This window comes from Peromyscus eremicus, chromosome 9 (assembly GCF_949786415.1).
Source record: "Peromyscus eremicus chromosome 9, PerEre_H2_v1, whole genome shotgun sequence".
NCBI classification, from domain to species: domain Eukaryota; kingdom Metazoa; phylum Chordata; class Mammalia; order Rodentia; family Cricetidae; genus Peromyscus; species Peromyscus eremicus.
The window spans coordinates 22,482,693-22,498,147 of NC_081425.1; the positions used below are offsets into that span (position 1 = coordinate 22,482,693).

A 15,455-nucleotide genomic window follows, 5' to 3' on the forward strand; every position below is an offset into this window, starting at 1 on the left:
ACCAATTGATAAATCTTCATCTGAAAAGAAAGTTTAAGTCCTATTCTGTATTCAATTCAGTCAAAACAATAGTTAGATTCTAGGTTCTCACATATTAGGGACCTAATGCACCCAGCTCTGACAACAATGCTTTCTCTTTCACTGCTCCTGCCTCCCCTATGAGGGGTGCTTCAGCTGCCAAGCTTTGCTTGCTATGTTCTGTGCAGAGATGACTTCTCATCTTTGTTACCACCTACAAAGTAAGGCAAACTCTTTGTCCTCTAGCTGTAGGGGTCAGGTTAGAAGTTATTCAAATGATTGCCCCTTTCTGCTAAATGGAGTAGACGGGAGCAAGGACTGTCTAAATGCAAGAGAGCTCTTCACCTTTTCACACTTGTTGACCACCAGGAAAGCTTCCAGTGCCTTGGCATTCCCACCTGTGTGGACCCACTGACCCTGGAAAAGGGGATAGAATCTCTTATTTCAGTATGAGCTCCATTGGGTCCTCATTTACATTCTACAGAAAGAATAGCAGTAGAAATATTCCCCCACCCTTGGAGAAAATCAGGCCTTACCCTTAGAAGTTTGGTTTGGATTCCAGCAAAATGCTTAGTCCAAGTCTTAGCAATCCATATTGCTAAATTGGTTTTATTCATACTTCCATGACTCTATTTGTAGGACACTAAGATTTTGGGTTGTAACTTAGCATTTCTTAACATTTCTCATAAAATTTAAAGCATCTTCATATACATTCTCATATATGTAGTTAAGATGGTTTGAAACAACAGTATGGATTTTCCTCAAGTTAGCCTCATCTCCCATCCTTTCCACTCACTTTTCATTTTCATCAGGTTTATCTTAGTTAGGTGTTCCTATTACTCTGAAGAAACACATGGCAACTCTTCTAAAGGAAAACTTTGAATTGGGTCTGGCTTACATTTTCAGAGGTTTATTTCATTGTCATCAAGGTAGGAAGCATGGTGGCTTGCAGGCAGACATGTTGCTGGATGGGTGGCTGAGAGTTCTATGTCTGGATCTTCAGGCATCAGGAAGAGAGAGTAAGCTACTAGGCCTGGCTTGAGCTTCTGCAACCTGAAAGCCCACCTCCTGTGACACACTTCCTCCAACAAGGCCAAATCCCCTAATCCTTTCAAATAGTGCCACTACCTGTGAGTCATTGGGGGCCATTTTTATTCAAACTATCAAAATGTTCTTCATCAAATGATTCTCTAAGAATTTCCATGTGAGTTAATATTTATATTAGTATTATTTTAAATTTTGCTACTCAGCTAATTTAGTATGTAATGCCTAAGAAAATTTAAGTCTTTTGATCCAATATGACAGTAAGGAAGAATAAATTTTTAATAGAATGCCAAGCTACTACATTTTCTTTCTGTATTTACAAGCAAAATTACTTTCCACTTCAGAAAATGGATGATGATGAATCTCTTACACCCAAACATCTGAACACAGTTTTATTAAAGATAATTGGGAAACTGTGTTGGAATCACAACAAAATAGAACAATAGAATGAAAATAGGAAAGATATACCAGAAAAATGTCACCTTGTATCTCGTCTGGAGATTATGTCCCCCAAATAACCTGAGCTTAGCTGCATGCTCCTCACAGCTTACTAAGTAGGTTTCTAAGATCAGAACCCTGTGATTGTGATGGGGAAAAACAATTTAACAGGTTGAGTTTGCAATCATGAGGGGGCTGAGAATGAATTTAGATTCCTTTAAAGTAGAGTAAAGGTGATTCACCAGGGCACATCCATCAAGTATAAAAAGCCAATTGTAAATCCGAATAAAAACTAAAGAAATAAATGCCTCTTTAAATTTTCGTCTCTATGCCTTATTCAGTTTTCTATGAGGTTATTCACATTTGCTCAAGGAATCATGGGATGAAATATATTCTGAATTTTAACAATATTTTCTGCTTTGTGAGAACTAGGAGAACAAGGCTGGGTAAATACATAGAGCCTTAGTTGGCAGGACAAACCAACGTGCCAGTCAGTAAAGTTGCAAGACATCTGAGCCCCTGGAGAAGGGAAGACATAAGTAGTATGTTCCCCAAGGGGACTGTGTTGAATAGCCTTTGTCTCCTACTTGAAGGAGAAGATGTGTTCCATTGGAACCCAGTTTGAAGTGGGACAACACTTCTGGAACCTTTTTCGTCCATCCCACTGCTCCACACACAAGGCGTCTAGCTAGCTGTCAACCTTACTTCAAAGCATGGTTCAGGAAGATAAAGGAAATCAGTTGATCAGATGTGGCTAATAAGTGCTTCAAAGAACATTTTAAATAGTAATGGTGGTGAACAGCTATACTGATCAAGTAGCTCATGAGCATTCTTTCATTAAACGTTTGCAACAACCCTGTGGGGTCTATTCAATGATAACCATTTTAAAGAGGGAGACCTTTTGGTTTATAGAGGTTAAATCAGGCATCCCAAATAAGATATGGAGCCAAGACTCAAGCTAAGTCTGACCCCAGATCTCACGTTCTTAACACCCATGATCTATTTCTTCTAACAGTGGCAATGAGACAAGTTAATGAACTTGGCTGCTTATCTGATCCCAGGCTGTGCTTCCTCTTTCAGAGGCTTTCAGCTGTGACATTGGTTTCCAGGGGCTGCCCTGTTCTTTTGTTTTAACCTGTACAAGCCCACGTAATGAAGAGTATATGGAATAAAAGGGAAGTCATTCTCCCGTAATTCAGGCTTTTCAATAAAATACATATGTTTCTCAGTTGATTATTATTTTATAAATTGTCATGACTCTATTTACACCATATTTCCAGAACTGATTTTTAAGGCCATAACACTGTACTATATACCTTAGGACAGAGCAACTGAAAACCAAGATTCCCAGGTTAGGATTAGGTTGCTACAGTTGTAAAGTTTAAGGGGATTATTGGAAAGTGGGTGACTTGTATAGGTGAATGATGGTTTCTATTCTATCTTGTTAGCCTTTAATTGCAATCTCAAATCGTTTATGTGACAGGAGTTACCCCTCTGCTGACGCCACATAACCACATTTCTGCATCAGCCAGTCACATGCTCTTATATGTTATCTTTTGTGGATGTAAATGAACATTTTGCTGCTTCATTTTTGTTCAGGTGTTCAGCCCTCCTCCTAGCAATCACGTTGTTCTTGTCTGCTTACCATAGTTCAATTAAAGACTTATTGCAAGATCTAGCTTTGGTCATTAAGATACAAATGGAAGTCTGTTATGTATTTCCTGGGACCTTTTTCCACTAAAAAGGAGATACACAGGAAGAGACATTTTCCTTCCATTGGATATTCTTATGTCAGGATACGATTTGTGGCATACCAGCAGCCATCTTGTTACATGGTGGAGTTTCCTGAGAAGAAGAGATTATAAGATGGTAAAAGTATTGATTCTTGATTATCTATTTAAAACTCTAATCTGAAAGTCATGACTTATAAATATATAATATATTCTTGGTATGAATCAAGTGAGTTTTATCTTTATGTAATTTTCTGCTTAAAGCATTTTAAGTGATATGGATGACATCTCTATCCTTTTATCATAAGGCACATTTTAATTATAGAAGAAACATTTATTTATTTATTTTGGCATCATTATTCAAAAGCAAATCTATACTTTCTGTTGCTTATCACTCTGTGAGTTATATACCCCTTTGTTTAGGTACAAAGAAATTAAGATAACATGAAGGCATTTCTTCTAAGAACAATAAAAGAAATGTGACAGAAGACACAGGAAAAAGTCCAAAAATTGCCTCTGGTATGAAAGGTTAGTACAAACTATATGTATAATTTAGCTACATGGAGAAAGTCAAATGATATTTACTGTCTGAAACAACTGGAAAAATTGGCCCAGTAAAGTCAGTCATTTATTTAATCAGCCTGCTAATTAGTGTACTAGGTGTTGACTTTTATATTGGCCTAGTTTAACCATTCACATTCTGCCTTGGGGAGGCTGTATAGATAACCAGGTGGGGTAACATGTGATTATGTATTTATGTGCAATAGATTACCACATAAATTTAGCAGCTTAAAAATGTTTATCTCATAGCTTCTGTGGGAAAGGACTCTACAAATAGTTTTACAAGGTACTGTGCTTCAGGGTCTCTCACAGGGCTAAAAGTCAAGGTGCCAGGCCAAGCTATGGTCTTACTTGAAGGCATGATTTCTACAGGATCCATTTCTTCATTTACTCCTTAGCTATCCACAGCATTCAGACTCTCTCCAGGGCTGTTTGTGTTAGGGCTTCAGTCCTTTGCTGGTATTTAGCCTGAGGCTGCCGTCAGTTCTCGCCATCTACTCAATATCTTATTTATCATGGAGAGTGTTTTACTTCCTCAAAATATCCAAATTGAGCAGACAATAGAGAGAAGTTACTAGGAGATGGAAGTTACGGTCTTTCTGAATGGAATCATGCAATGGCATCTCATTGTGCTTGTTGTAGGTGCTATGTTAGGGGCAACTCACTGGGATTAGTCCATATACAATAGAAGGGGATTCTGAAAGGTATCAGGAAGCGGGAATCATTGAAGACCATCCACTTAGTTGTAGTCAGAGGTTTTCCTGTGTCCTACCCAGTCTTGCAGCCACTCAGACCCAAGTAAACACACAGAGGCTTGTATCAGTTACAAATTTCATGGCCATGGCCTATGGCTCAATTTTCTTGCTAGTTAGCTCTTATAACTAAACTCAGCCCATTTCTACTAATCTATATGTCACCATGTGTTTCCTGGCTTTCCATGCTGCTCCCTGGATGGTGGGATGGTGTCTTTTCTGCCTCTGCTTTTCTTCTTCCTGTCTCTCTCCTGGATTTCCCACCTGCCTCTAAGCTGCCTTGCCATAGGCCAAACAGCTTCATTTATCAACCAATCAGAGCAACACATATTCACAGCATACAGAAAGACATCCCACAGCACTTTGTTATGACTAATATTGTTTGATTTGCTATAAGTTCGTTGTATATGGTACTGGGTTCCATAAGGAATTCTCCATGCAAGAATATAATGTTATTTGTGTATATTCTCTTTTTCTTCTACTCCCTTGTTCTGTCTCTCTTTTCAAATACAGACACACAGACACACACACACCTTCCTCTCTTGACAGAAACCTAGGTTGATTCCATAGCTTAGTTAATGTGAATAGTGCTGCAGTAAACAAGTACCTCTACACTATATTGACTTAGCATAGTAATACAGAAGTGATAAAGCTGATTGACTTTTAGGTTTTTGAGGAACTTACACACTGATTTTCTTTGTGGCTAGACTGTTTTACATTCCCACCCTCAGTGTGTAATATTTGTCTATACAAAAAGCAGTAGAGAATACTCAGTAGAATTTGTTACAGAAACATGCAGAACAATAATCTCACCCCTTTAAGCAGAATAAAAATGAAAGCAAGATCATTAAAGGATATTTATGTAGAAATGAAGTTAAAATGAACAACAAAGCGAAAGACTCAAAGGGAAATGAAAGTACAATAGATTTGAATGTATCTCATCTGTGCCTTTTCATTGGTGAGATGAGTTTTGAACTTCTTCAAAATCAATATTAACTAGGCTTAATTATCACATGTTTCCAGTTCTAGCACTTGGGAGGCTCAAGCAGGCGACTTCAAGGCCATTCTGGTCTTTGCAGTGAGTACAAGACTATCCTGAGCTACCATGAGACCCTGTCCCCAAACAAACAAGAAAATAAACAAAGGAACAAATAGCACCCCACCCCCCAAATAACCATCATATTTCAGTTCCTGGCTGTTTAGGCTGTACCAATCCCCAGCCTGTGCAAGTGTGTCTAGACCTCGGTCCTGTTTCTGCATCTCTTCTCTCTTCAGCTGTTCAGTGGTCCCAGTGTGTGGAGGAGAGGAATTGTTTTCTGGCAGTTCAATATAGTTGATATACAACAAAAGGCAATGGATTCTGTCTGAGTAAAATAAAATAAGACTGAATAGAAGAGAGGTAACTTTTTTTTCCAGCAGTTATGGGCAAGAGACCATATAAAGAGCAGAACACTGCAGCCAGGTTTCAAGTCTTATGCTTTAGTTTGTATGGGACATACATATAACAGCAGAGAAACAATTAGAAAATTGCTTTTCTTAGCAATAGAGACCCACTGAAGCGTTATGAGAACAGAAACAGTCACTAGAATGAGAACGTACAGCAGACTCATGCCAGGTTAGAGAAGAAGGCTTAAGGTCCAGAGGTCATGTGGTAGAGAGGGGCAGTACAGAGAATGAAGACAATGCCTGAGATTGTCTTCTGGTTGAGGGAATGTAAAGAACATGTGAAGAGACAATGAGAAGAAAGAACGAACTGGTTTTGGCAGTGATGGAACATCAAGTTAACCACAAAGGAGAACTTGGGGGTAACTCATTTTGACCCTGGCTGTCTGGTCCAATGTCGATACTGCTAAGAAATATGGAAATTGGGAAGTTGATTTCTTTTTCCCACCCTTTCTTGATTTTTCCTGCTTTTCTCCATTATCCACCTCCCTCCCTCCCTCTTCCTCCCTCCCTCTCTCCTTCCATCCCTCCCTTTCTACTTTTCTCATGTTCTCCTCCACTATCCCCCTCCCTCTCTCCCTTCCTCCTTCCCTACCTCCCTTTCTTCCTTTCTCCTGCTTTCCTCCATTATCCTCCCTCTCTTCCTTATTTCTTTGCTCCTCCATAAAATCAGATACTTGCAGTTTGAGATGCAACTAAAGGTCCCATCAAGCCTCTACACACAATAGTTTTATCACTTGTACAAATTCATGTCAGTAAAAGTCTTATTTTAAGCATATGGGCAAAAACAAAGCTTATTTAAACCTTACTAATGCCTGCCATTCTGGAAGAAGGTGAAATATATTTCCATCATCTTTACGGTGCTGGGATTTTGTTTCTCAAATTCCCAGACTGAATTTCTGCCTAAATAAATAGCCATCAGATGACATTATGGGTCAATTTATCATAGGGTATTATAGATAATCAATTTACAAAGCATTTGGGAGAATTTTCCTCTAGCTGTTTTATTGGCTACTATTAGTGTCACATGTCAACCATCTATTATTTTGGATTTGCAACGGCAGCTATTCTTTTACAAGAAATCTAATCAATTTGATGCACAGAGGCTTATTATTGAGGTAAAATCCACACGACTAGGAAAGCTGCTTTTGTTCCAATGCATCTACCCCATGCTTTATGTTCCATTAGTGTACCAATATCTAGTTACGATTGTTCATAAGTGGTTAGAGCGATGCTGATCAATAAACTGTGATGGTTTAATTCAAGAGTAAAAGAAAATGAAAAAACCGAAAATTTGAAAGCTTTGTGTTTGCCTTACATGTGTAACACCAAACACAGAGAACAGAATCTCAGCTCTTAAGAAAGGAAACTTGTCGGGTGAAATTCACAAATTTCTAAGACTTGGCATGAGCAGAATTGGGGGCAAAACCGATGCAGATCCTAAAGTTGAGAGGAAGCTTATCCAGCTAGTCCTGAGGCTATAAGAGAGCCTGTGTGTCTTTCAGAAGTGAGGCTTAGCTGGTGCCAGGCATCTCTGGGATATTACGAGGAGAAGTCTTAAAAGAAGTGTAACAAGATGAAATGAAGCTAATTGGATGCCATTTAATTTGTAGTTCTCATGTTGCTTTTAGATATGTGAACTAATTGGCATCAAAACACCGGTAAGAGGCCAAAGCCTAGATAAAGCCTGGAAAGAGCTCAGGGAAGACTTTGGATATAACTAAGATGTGGCTGAACACAAAGGTTTTCTTATATTTGGTTGGGGTGAGGAGAAGCGCAGACTGTAGCAGGAACTTGGATGGGTAGAGGAGTGAGGTGGAGTTTCCCTGATCAGTTGTGGGAAGAGAGTCCATGAGAAGCAGGTGTGCGGCCTTACCCAGCGAGATGTTGCAGAGGACATAGGAACAGGGTACAGGATCCTGTGATCACAAGATGAACAGAGTGGAAAGTGTTCAAAGAGGAAAATGCTTCTGCTGCTAACATGCATCTTGTATAAAGAAATACTCCTGTTCACTTTGGAACTTGGTCCTCATATGACAGCTCTGGTTACTCTAAGTTCTTATCTCTGAAGATGGGAGCACAAATACAACATTTTGAAAAACTCTTTCTTAAAGAGTGTTTTAGGGTTCTATAAAGGAACAGAACTGATAGAATGAATGAATACATATTTATATTTATACATAAATTCATATATATTTGATTTATATATATTATACACACATATGGCTATATGGATTTCTTAGAGCAGCTTACAGGCTATGGTTTGGGTAGTCCAACAGTTACTATCTCCCAATGGAAAGGCAAAGAATCAGGCAGCTGTTCAGTCCATGAGGTTGGATGTCTCAGAGGTCCAAATCCGATGCTGCAACCCCAGGTAACTCCTAGGGAGCTGCTAAACTTGAGTCTATGTTGGAATTCTGAAGAAGCAGGTTCTAATACCAGGGAAGGAATGCCTCAGCCATGGAACAGATGAACTTGCCAAGGAGAGTGAGGGCCAATAGACAAAAGGGGAAGGTTCTTTTCTTCTGTGTTCTTTCATGTGGGTTGACAGCAGAAAGTATTCCTACCTCAAATGATCCAATTAAGAGAATCACTTATATCCATGCCCAGCTGCTTGTGTTTTAGTTGATTACAGATGTAATCAAGTTGGTAGCCAAGATTAGCCATCCCAAAGAGATTTTTAAAGAAACGTGACATCGGATGGATTCATATTTTCATGGCAGTTTCACTGTAAGAGGAAAATACTTTCCCTATCGATGAAGAATCTGCATCATTCTTCCCCTTTCCACAAAGACTCCCAGTTGTTTTCAGAGTGCATAGTGCTGAAAAATACAAAAACCAAGCATATTCTTTGTGAACCATACTCTGCTATGTGAGGAGAGCCACCCCTTGAGGGAACTGAGAGGGAGCTCAGTGCTCTTCGGGCTGAAGATGCACAGATGAATTTGACACAGTGGTTTTTGCCATCCCACCCTAAAAATCCTGCTTCTAGGAAGCAAAAGCTCATCAAGTTCCAATTGCAAACTGAAATTAAACTCTTTGTTAAGAAAGAAATTTAAACATTTTTCAGCAATAAAGACAAAGGGAAAACATTTAATTCCTTGAAGGATGACTTATTTATTTAAGTGACAATTTTTTGGTTTACTTTTAATGATTCTAATAGGAATGTGCCTTTCTATAGCATATTTGTAAGTAGGGAAAAACTAAAAAAAAAAAAAAGTCAATATAATTATCTTGCATTTCCCTTTACCAGAGATTCAGACTTTTAGTGCTTTCTTCTGGTATTTTCTCTTTGTTGCATGAAGTTTATGAATTAAAAATCACTGCCAGGTGGTGGTGGTGCACACCTTTAATCCCAGCACTCAGGAAGCAGAGGCAGGCAGATCTTGTGAGTTCAAGGCCAGCCTGGGCTACAGAGTGAGTTCCAGGAAAGGCTCCAAAGCTACACAGAGAAACCCTGTCTCAAACACACACACACACACACACACACACACACACACACTAAATAAATAAATAACCTTCATGATTTATATGAATTTTCTGTCCTTCTTGCTTTTATTTAGCATCATAAATATTTTCTAATATTCACTGCAGAGGCAGGTAGCAGCCTGTGGCATAGATGATACCAGGTTTTTATCTATCCCTCTTTAGTGAGGTACTACTTATACTTTGCTTTTTTATACTTCACAGTTACAGCCATTTTCTCTCATTGTCAACATTCCTGCTCTTAAAGTGGAAACCATGTTTCTTCTTCTGGGATAGGTTCCTAGAACAGGATTACTGAATGAAAGAAAAGAATAATTTTTAAAGTGTTAGCAGTTATTGCCAAACTGTTTTCCAGATTATGCTAATCTATTTACTCCTTTACTGTGCACAAACATTTTTATCTCATTGCAACTTTTTCAGGATTTAATAATTGATTTATTTTTATATGTGAATACGTTTTATTTTGAAAAATATAAAATGCCTCACAAATTTGCATATTATGCTAATTGTCTGTATAATTTCAGTTTTATAATATGTGCTGCCATAGAAATCAGTAGTTTCTTTTTATTTATTATTATTGTAAATGTGTCTGCATATGATATGGTGTGTGAGTTCTGACTGGTTTGTAGTCGTTGCTTTTCTGTTGCTATGAAGAGACACTATGACCAAGGCAGCTTACAGGAGAGAGTTTATTGGAGACTTGCTTACAGTTTTGGAGGGTGAGTTCATGATTATCATGCTGATGAGCATGGCAGCAGGAAGGCAGGCCTGGTACTTGAGCAGTCAGGAGCTGAGAGCTTATCCATGATCTATAAGTGACAGGCAGAAAGAGAGAGAGAAACTGAGGCTGGCCTGGCTGGACTTTTGAAACCTCAAAGTCTACTCTCAGTGACACACTTCTTCCGACAAGGCCACACCTCATAATCTTTCCCAAGACAGTTCTGCCATCGAGGAACCAAGCATTCAAGTGTATGAGTCTACTCGGGTCATTTTCATCCAAACCAGCACAGGGGTGTGTGTTTGTGTGTGTGTGTGTGTGTGTGTGTGTGTGTGTGTGTGTGTGTGTGTGTGTGCCACAGCATGGACATGGAGATCAGAGGACAATGCTTGCTAATCCCTGCTTTTCTTCCACCTTGGAACCTGGGAATTGAACTCAAGTCACTGAACATTTGTGGCAAGTGCTTTTTATCCACCTACCCCCATCTTACTGGCACTCTTTAAACAATGTGTCATTAAAATATAAGAACACTGTATTTCTTCTGGTTTTATTTTAAAATTCTTTAATGAGAAGTAAACTTGAATGTTCCATAAAAATATAAAATTTGTATTTTTCTTTAATATCTTGTTTATCTGGTGTATGACATATTATTGAAAAGGTTCATTCAGTCTGCATTTTACTCTTCTGTTTAGAGTGGCCAGAAGTTCAAAATTGGTATTTCCTCCAGCCTGTGAATGTGAATTGGGTTGGACCAGTTGGATCTGTAGTCACGCATTTTGAATGGCAGGAGACTGACTACTTTCAATAGAAGAGCTGGTACACTCGTGTCTTCCAGCACATGTGGATATTGGCTGTGCTTTTATCTCACGTTTCATAGCTAGTGCCCAGTTTCACAGATATGGAACTAGTATGTCAGCAACAAAGTTCATAGTAAAGTTCATAAACATAAGAGAGGCATCGCTTAGTCACCACATCTTCAGGATTCTTTTTATGTAGTATGCTCATATGGGATGCTGTGACTTATTTCTTAAGGATTTTTTTAAAGTTTTTTCTATAGCCATGCTAATTATACGTATGTGCATGTGCGTGTGTGTGTGTGTGTGTGTGTGTGTGTGTGTGTACATGTACACACAAAAGACCAGGTATTTTAAAAATATAAGTATTATCGGGCAAAAGTATGAGGGATACTGAGGGTCATGGGTCCTCATCTATCATGGCTGTTAGTATGTCTTCCTTGGGTTTCTTCATGGTGCTGCTAGGTGTTGTTCCTACAAAGCCCTTGCCCATTCCCACCCTGTGGCCTCATCCCTTTGGTTCATCCTACCTCCTGGACTAATGTCCCTTTCTTTGGATCCTATGCTCCAATAATGTACTAATTGGTTACAAAGGCTTATTAATTACCTTAAGTAGTCTCTGTCACTGTGTTAGCTGTGTTACTGATCACTTTCTTGGATAGTGATGTTTTAATCCTTAAAGACCAATGCTCAGCATTTTAGTCAATTACAAGCCTGGCTGAGGGAAGGGAATATATTTGAACAAAAGTAGTATTTTTTGCTGGCTCCTTTTCCTAAGAGGGACAATGACACAAATCTGTTCAAATAAATTAAGGTTGCCTTTTTGAAGACTACCCCATATGGCAGTAGGAAGGTATGTCTGCCAACTTGTAGGCTGATGCATGCACCCCACAGATCTCTGCTGAGTATTTCACTGCAATGAGTGGGAAGGAGCACACTTGTTATTATTAGGTTTTCAGTAACAGTCACTGGCCTATTTATTTGCTTAACAGTGTGATCTGTTTATGCTAGGGCTTGCAGTGACAGAAGGATCTTGCATCCAAGGAAGAGAGGTGTTATGAACAGGTAACTCAATGTATCGAAACGGTTGATGGGGTCATTCAGTGTTTCGGACAAATGGCTTATATGCACTGATATAACTTTACAGCACTTCTTTGAGGAGTGAGTAACGTCAGAGAAGGAACCTTTTGAGATGGTCTTAGACACTCAGGACAGTCTAATACAGAAATATTGTAAAGAAAAACTTTAGCTTAGAGAAGGGTCGTTAAGCTCTCCATTTCAACCAAGGTTGACATTTTGTTTGGCTGAAGAATGTCAGTAGCCAGTGGCTTTGAGGCCTGAAGAAGTGGTCAGCTCATGGCTAGAAGCAGGAGAGTGAATGCCTTTGTGGGATGCCCTTTCGAACAGTGCAGGCTTCACCAGGTGATGCCGATGTTAGGAAGCTATCGGCTCAGGTCATTTATCAAATAATCCACCAACGGAAAGCCATTCATTTTGAAAGCCCCAAAGAGGGAAAATATGTTTCGATAAGATTAATTCTAATTAACACTGGTGATGCCTGTCACTTTTCAGTCTGATAGGATTTCAAATTAGAGCAGCATGCAGATGCCCCAGAGATAAACTGTCTCCTGCTCTCCTGAAAGAGAACGGGCAAGATGGGTGGGGCAAGGGTGGGACAGGACAGGGGTTGGGGGAAGGGGGAGAGGGGGAGGGGGAGGGAGGGGGGCACAGAAGTGGGAAAAGGCAGTGAAGTACGTTTTTCTTTTGTTCAGGTGGCTTTTGTTTGTTTTCTTTCCTTTCGTTTTTCATTTTTGCTCTGTCTGTAAGTGGAGTGACTGTGGCAATGGTGTGTGCTGTATTTCTCTTTTTGCAACATGCCGAGACTTAATCTAAAATGGTTCTTTACTTTTGTGTAAGTCTTCCCTTTTTTCCACACTGCAGGGGGCTGCCAATATTAATTTTTGCCTTTTTGAATGTGTAAAAGCGAAATATTATGAGGTGAACTTTTCTAGAGGTGTAATAAAATATTCAGGAGACAATTCTAATTAGGAGAATGCTGAGGGTTCTCAACTTAGTCCTCACCTGCAGGTCTTGCTATAATCTATTTTAGACATTAAGGAGGTTGAAACTTTTGTCAGAAAGAACTAAAGTAATGTCAAATGACCAGAGGATCTGGTTGTTACAGAGTTAGATGTGGGTTATAACTCCAGATATTGGGGTGTGGGGCATGAAAAACTTGGCAGTAGTAAAAATGTTGAGAATACACAATGATAAAAAAAAATCAATTCAAATCAAATGCTCCCTGAACTTCAGGTGTTTTAGACAGTGCTTGCCCACATTGTATAGTGTGATTTTTTTTTTTTTATTCTAGCCTTGGTTCTGAACATATTAATATATGGTAGTTCTTTGTACTGTACACACTCCCATGCTAATGAATGCTGCCTGATTACATTAGCTCAGATTTATTGTATGTTATGAGCTTTGTTGAACATTCAAAGTTTTTCCTTGTTTAGAAGCATAATGGCTTATTATACAAGCTTATCACTGTAAACAGCACTTCAAATATTTTTCTCAATGTTTAATTATCAAAGTAGTAAGTTTTTTTGTGTTGCATTGTGTTTGAATAATTTGAAAATTTTCTATTTGTGTTACTGACTGGAGTTTCATAAAATATTCATGTAATGAATTCTGGGCTAAGATTAGGGCAGATTTCTGAATAGTTTCTGAAATGACCTTAAACATTTTCTATAAGTATTTACACTAAATATCTGTTTTTCAGCATTAATGATAATAAATCAAGTATCGATCAATCCTGAAAACTATTGAAGAAACTTTGTATCCTGCAGCACTAAATATTCAACTAAGACTTCACTCTTCTGCAAAGACAAATAATTGAACCCATCTCATTAACATGAACATTTGGTAAAATTTTGTCTACTGAAATTGTTTTAAGTAAATTGGCTTATGATTTGCTGTCAGTAGATGTTTGATTTGTGGACCTACCTTTCTGTATCTGGGTTTGCATAGTAAGATTTGGACAGAAAGGTGTTGTGAGTAGAAAATGTTTAAGAAGCCCTGCTAGTGAGCAAATTGAATATTTGTAAATTGGATGTAGGCACATTTAGCATGCTGTTCACAAGGCCTTTTTTTAAAAAAAATTTTTTTGATGGCATGTGTGAACTTTATGATCCAACATGTGAGTGTGATGATATCAATTAAATGGCAAATTCTTTGCTTATGTAACATCAAATCCAAATGATTGTAGTCCATATTTGTTTCAAACACCTTGAAAATCTGTGATGGTGACTAGCTCATTTGGTTTAGTCAGTTCATTCTCTCACTCATTCATCAAATAGTGTTATACTTGTGGCATTTGTCAGGAAGTACTGGGAACACAGCAGCAGCCAGTGTGCAAATATGGTTCCTGAGCCAAATGGCCATTATGGAGTCAAGTGCACTGTACTGACTGAATAATTATAGCCAAGTGTAATGGGACCTTTGATGTAGCAAGAAGAGCTGTGGTAGATACATAGAAGGAGAACAATATAGGAAAAAATAGGAGTATGACATAGGTGATAGTCAAGGAATCTCTCTCTGGGAAAAATAAGCAGCAGAGACTGGGTTAAATACATGGGCAAGTACCATTGGCTGTAGCCCACACTCATTCTTTTTATTTTAGGCTGTATTTCCATTCAGAGGCTTTCAATGAAAGGTGCCACTTAAAAACATCAAATCTCTATAGTTCTGTGTTTTTTAACTATAACTTTACTTACAGTTTTTACAAAGCCCTTTTCTAGGGAATATTTTCCTTTTCTGTATATATTGGAGTGTGTGGATCTTAACAGACAGACCTCTTGAGGCCCCTGCTTTCTGCCCTGCTATGTAGAAGAGGATGTTGGGATCATTATGGCATCTACCTATGTTCATGTTGGTTGAGGAACATGATTCATCAGGCTGTACATAAGGCTATGAAATGACACCAACTCTTTCACATATTATTCGCTTTATAACCTCTTATATGAAACTGAGGCCATCTTAACTTGTTTGTGATTTGAAGAATTGTAGTGTATTTCAATTCAGATAATTCTGTTGTTCTGTTAGTGCTTCCTAGGAAGATCTACATGCCCAAATAAGATATTTAAGTGGATTCGAGGTGAGTATGATAGCCTTGGAGAGGGCAAATGAAGCCCCAGATAATGATGCCAAAGTAGGAAGTTACAGAGCAGTGTGGAGCCTTTCCTCTGTAGCAGTGAACAGCTTGGGAAGACTAAAGAAGAGTTGTTTCTGATTGGCGGGATTTGAGCAATCTGCCCATTAGAAACAATCCTAAAGCAGGAGCAGATGTTCAGGGTTGAAGGGGCAAGGTCATGGAATATGAGGATCTGGCCACAAGCCCAGAATAGAAGTTGAAAAATTTCATCGGGGTGTCTGGAGAGCTGCAGCTTGGGGAATCGAGCTGCTACAGGGGAAG

The 15,455-nt window shown here is 38.8% G+C and overlaps 1 long non-coding RNA gene across 1 annotated transcript in view; it reads left to right on the top strand.

Annotated features, from left to right (window-relative positions):
- Positions 1 to 13,957, top strand: part of LOC131919867 (uncharacterized) — a 28,235-nt gene extending 14,278 nt beyond the window's left edge. The window contains exons 2-4 of the long non-coding RNA XR_009381441.1: positions 3,654 to 3,758; positions 11,996 to 12,049; positions 13,764 to 13,957. This is a non-coding gene — a long non-coding RNA (uncharacterized LOC131919867). The remainder of the gene's footprint in view (positions 1 to 3,653; positions 3,759 to 11,995; positions 12,050 to 13,763) is intronic.
- The last annotated feature ends 1,498 nt before the right edge of the window (positions 13,958 to 15,455 follow it).